Source organism: Rattus rattus, chromosome 11, assembly GCF_011064425.1.
Source record: "Rattus rattus isolate New Zealand chromosome 11, Rrattus_CSIRO_v1, whole genome shotgun sequence".
Taxonomy (NCBI): domain Eukaryota; kingdom Metazoa; phylum Chordata; class Mammalia; order Rodentia; family Muridae; genus Rattus; species Rattus rattus.
In genome coordinates this window covers 55,831,869-55,837,228 of record NC_046164.1, presented here as the reverse complement: position 1 = coordinate 55,837,228, position 5,360 = coordinate 55,831,869, and the positions used below count along the sequence as shown (strand labels likewise).

Genomic DNA, 5,360 nt, shown 5'->3' with positions numbered 1-5,360 from the left:
AGAACTGGTGTTAGAGATGTTAATGAGGAACCACATGGATGCTGGGAATTTAACCCCATCTTTGACAAGAACGGCAAATGCTGTTAACCAATGACTCATCTCTCTAGCTACTCTGTGCTCTCCTTCCAACATTTTTGCTATTGTAACCACAGTGGGATCACGTGATGTACCAAGGATACTATATTTGAGACTCTCCCCAATAACCTATTGGGGCGAATATTATGATAGATGTTAGGAAAATGTAATAAGAAATTAAAGTACCCTCTTTAATAAAGAAATTAAAGGAGAATACCTATGAGAAAAACTTATCAAACTCAAACAATTAAAAGTTTAGGCAGTAAAGATAGTCCATTGGTATAAAAGTCCATCTGGTTTTGGTGTTTGGGGCATGAAGGCAATTAAGACTCACAGTCGCTACAAAATTATCTTACTAAAAACTTTTCTTCTTCTTCTTCTTCTTCTTCTTCTTCTTCTTCTTCTTCTTCTTCTTCTTCTTCTTCTTCTTCTTCTTCTTCTTCTTCTTCTTCTTTTCTTCTTCTTTTCTTTCTTTTTTTTTTTTTCTAGTTACCCTGGCAATACAGCTGTACTCCACCTAAAGAACTAAAAATATCAAACTTGTTTATTCCAAAATTGCCTTCTTAAATTTTTTTCTTTTTGGTTACTTTATGTTTGTGGATGTTTTGTTGCTTGTTTGGCAGTATACTGCATGTGCCCTTGGTGTCCATGGAGGCCAAAAGAGGGTATCAGATCCCCTGGAACTGGAGTTACAAACAGTTATGAGCTGACACATGGCTGCTGGGAATTGAACCTAGGTCCTCAGGAGGAGAAGCCAGTAGTTTTAACGACTAAGCAGTTTCTCTAGCCCCAAAAGACTTTTGAGAATTCTAGTTAGATTTAAGTGAGTTATTTTTATTTAATCCTTCCCTAGAGTTTGTCTAGGAAAAGTTGTTCAAGTAAGGTGAAAATTCTCAAAACACAGTCTATTGAGCTCAGATTTGATAGGGAACTCACCCATGACCCACCACATGCTGTAAATATCAATGGATCAGACGGGTCCTTCAAATATGTGTTTGATGTTCCCAGGCTTCCTGTGTATACAATTTAGACCTCACCTCTCATGCCGAGCTGTTAAGAGGGAAACTTCAGACAAATCAATTTAGCAGAGTTTAACTGAGCAAAGAAATGATTTATAAATTGGGTCATTCCCCGATCCAGTTAAGATTTAATAACTTCACTTAGTGATGTGGATAGATAATACTTAAAGACAGAAAAAGGAGGCAATATACAGAAATAGTCTAGTGACACTCAACATTTGCCTAATTTGGGCATGTCTGAGTAGTTAGCAGCTTGTGACTGACTAAGTTCTTGGCTGCTATGATTGTCCAAACCTCAGGTAGTTGTCACAAGTACACACTCCTTCCTGAGAGAGCTTGCATCTATTTACATATTAAATAAGGTTGTGCTTTTCTATGTATATGAACAGTTTCAGAGCAAATTCTATTAACATTCTGCACTTTGTAAAGTGGGGGAAACTATAGCATATACTACAGAGCAGTCATGTACTGTAAGTGTTCTGTACTGATATGGCCTCTAGGTATAACCATGTTTAGGGGGAGGGACAGAAGCATTGCCGAGGATCCTCCACTGTAGAACTCTATAGATAACTTGGTATAAGCGCACAATTAGGACATCAGTACATAGGCACAGGCTGGCATGTCCTTGGGCTAGAGAGCGGGACGTCTGAGAGTGTGAGCATTTGGTGGTGTTGACCAGACTACAGTGAATTTAAAATGGGTGATGTTGAAAAAGGCAAGAAGATTTTTGTTCAGAAGCGTGCCCAGTGTCACACTGGTAGAAAGAGGCAAGTATGAGACTGGACCAAACCTCCAAGCTCTATTTGGGAGGAAGACAGACCAGGCTGCTGGATTCGCTTACACAAATGCCAAGAAGAACCAAGGCATCACCTGGGGAGAGGATGCCCTGATGGAGGATTTGGAGGATCCCAAAAAGTACACACTTGGAACAAAAAAGATCTTCACTGGAATTAAGAAGAAGGGAGAAAGGGCAGCCCTAATAGATTATCTTAAAAAGGCTACTAATGAGTAATTCCACTGCCTTATTTATTACAAAAGAAATGTCTCGTGACTTTTAATGTATACCATAATTTAATTCATACACCAAATTCAGATCATGAATAGCTAACAATGTTTTCACTGGACAGCCCTGATGTAAGTAAAACTGACTTGTTGTAAAGTGGATACAATCTTTTTAAAAGTAACACTTCCAGTTGTATACATGCCATCACTGCTCGCCCTTTCTCAAGATAAGATTGGACTTAATTAGTAATGTTTTACTTTCCATACATATGGGAGTGTCGTCTCAAACCTATTGAATGGTTATATCTATATATCTATATATCTATATATATCTATATATCTATATCTATATCTATCTATCTATCTATCTATCTATCTATCTATCTATCTATCTATCTATATATATATATTTGGGTGTATGAATATGTTTAAACACTGGGAAAATTCTATCACTGTCCCAGAAATAAGAAGATTCACCTATGTTTCACTTTGTGTTCACAGGCCTTTTACAGACAATGCTAAACACCAGAAAGGAATTATTCTTGACAATGCTGTTTTAATAGGGTTCCCTACATCAATGATGCTTCCTTTTACCACTGAAAGGCATTTATTGTGGTTTATGTATGATATCAAATAAAGATTATTTAACACTTAAAAATAAGTACACAATTAGTTTTGTAAGTGTACAGTGGGTTTCAGTCACCAAACACAGTTCCATCGAGGACCTAGGGCTACCTTAGCCAGACTACTCTGTCTTTTTGTCTGTCTGGAGGCAGTCTTTCCCATGCTCTTCTGAACTGGGCTTGGTTCTGCCTTATGTTAAAGTCTTTGTTGCCCCTACCTGGCTGCTGTATGTTAACACTTTGTCAATAGATTCTAGACTGGGGAACTTGACCAATGTACTGTGTTCAATCTTCAGCTTGTCACCTTTATTGACTCATCGAATGACTTCTTTGTGCTGCTTGTTCTACCTTAGAGGAGTTGGGTTTAAGTTTTACTTTAAACACTTCTTAGTATAACAAGGGTAGATGAAATATGCATTTCTCATCTTCCTTAATTTTAGAATATGAAGTAGCCATGTTTACTCTATAGATGTGGTCTGGGTAAGCTTATGTAATTGGAGCATTAGAAGGCCTGGCCCATGGTGCTCAGTAATATCACCACAAATATTCCTATGAGTACCAATACTATCATTGATCTTTCTCTTTGGGCTACGCTCACCCCAGCTTGTACTTGAGAGCAGAGAAACATCATCTGCTTCCTTTAGTGGGAACACTCATTTCTTGCTCTGACTATAAGTTACACATACCCAGTCCTTTCTTGTTCTTGATTATTTTTTGAGCAGGTGTGGTGAGAGGCTGTTTCACCGTCTTGCCCACCATTGTTTCAATTCCTGATGCAGGAAGTCCAAATGTACTTAGTCAGATCAACCTGGCCTGAGTTTAGAAGTTGAGGTCAGCTTGTCACTTTTCCTTTGGAAAACCTTTGAATTTGGGTTACACCTCAGTCTGTGGGACCTTTAAAAGTCACAGTCATTGAGCAAAAGGAGGGCTGAATGAGAATGGTATTTGGAAAAGCAATTTAGCAATTCAGTGACTCCATTCTGAAACATCGTCATGTATGTCTTTTCACCAATTTTCAAAGCATGGTTGTCTGTGTAGGTGTATTTGTTTTCATTCTCTTGGGAGCTCTGTGGGATTCCTGCACTCAAAATTGAGATATTATGAAGCTTTGGTGTGGAACAGAGGGCAGTGTCAGACTCTTTGCAAGTGGGGCCAGTGGAGAAGCTCAGGGCCTGGCCTTCTGACCGTCTTTCTCATTATATCCTGACTTGATTATATATCTTACCAGAACCATGGCCTTCCTCTTGTGCCTCTTATTCTCCCTTCTTCTCTTCTGGCCACTTCACTGTTTATAGTTCTGAAGAAGAGTTTAATGTTTATTATATAATGGTTTGCTGTGCAGTGCCTTGGGCCTCTTGGAAGGTACAATATAAATCTCATAAATAAATAATAAATAAGTGGTATAAGCAGGAGAGAAATTATGCATTTTAGGTGAGTTGTAAAGAACATTGCACGACCTATAAAATGTATTTGTTGGAGTAAAGAGACAGGGAGGAAACTGCAGACAATCATTTTACATACAGAAGTGAGGCATGCCATCATTTTATGCATAGAAAACTCACCAAGATTTTTAACCCTTCAGGAAGCTGTCTCTGTGCACTTTTTTGGGCTAGATGGCAGGTAAGGAACAAAGTTGTGTGTGTGTGTGTGGTGGGGGGGGGAGCTCAGTGTTCATTTCCTTCACATGCCACAGAGGAACTATGAAAATGACATTTAGAACCCGAGCCTATGGCTCTTAGAAGCTTGTAACTGTGGGTGATTTTGGAGAAGGCTCTTAAGGAGTAAATGCGATCTGTAAAACCCCACAAGTCCTGAGCAAAGTCCAAAATACCCCATTATGGCTTCCTAATGTGTCTGGGGTTTGTGGTTCTAAAGGAGGCAAAGGATCCTGGTTTATGAATGTCATTGTGAGCCTTCCATGCCCTCCGGTGTCCATGCTGTACTTTTGATTTAATGGTGACTTTCACTTCATAGTTGCAGAAAAAGGGGTTGATTTTTGACAATTTTTGGGTTGATTTATCAAAGATAGAATTCTACGGTCAAGAGACTTGAAGTTATGTTTACATTTAAAAAGCAGGAGAATGAGTAGGGCAGTTACATGAGTAGGATCTAGGCCGTGTTTACAACAGTTCAATGGTTCAATAACGACTGTTTCTTTTCCGGTCCTTTTAAAAACTTAGCTGAGTCCACGCAGGAGGCACATTTCACCTGCCTGTTGTAAATGCCAGCACCGACTCTGCTTTCTCGTTGCTGTTTCTGCTCAACCAAATTCAACTATTGCTTTTGTTCCTCATGGCCTATTATCCTGTTGGGGTTGAGTGGCCACCCTTGTGGTTTTTCTTTCTGGAATGATCCATCTAGATTTGTTCTTTGTTACCAAGAAAGAAAAAGGGAAACAAATTTAGATTATTTACCTCTTATATCAGTCGAAGAAGAAGAGAAGAATTTTCACTTGAAATCTACCATAGTTTAACCAATAGTGTGTCATATCAACTTTCACTCTTCTGTAACAACATACCTGACACAAGCAACCAAAGTTGGGAAAGCTTTCTTTTGGATTGTGGTTTCAGAAAGATTTTAGTCTGTCCTGGTGGAGAAAGCATGGTAGCCCCAGGTACAGTGGAGATATGCTTACATAGTT

General features: G+C 38.9%; 1 pseudogene; it reads left to right on the top strand.

The window, feature by feature from the left end:
* The first annotated feature begins 1,790 nt into the window (after nucleotides 1-1,790).
* On the top strand, nucleotides 1,791-2,106 carry LOC116912787 (annotated as a pseudogene).
* The last annotated feature ends 3,254 nt before the right edge of the window (nucleotides 2,107-5,360 follow it).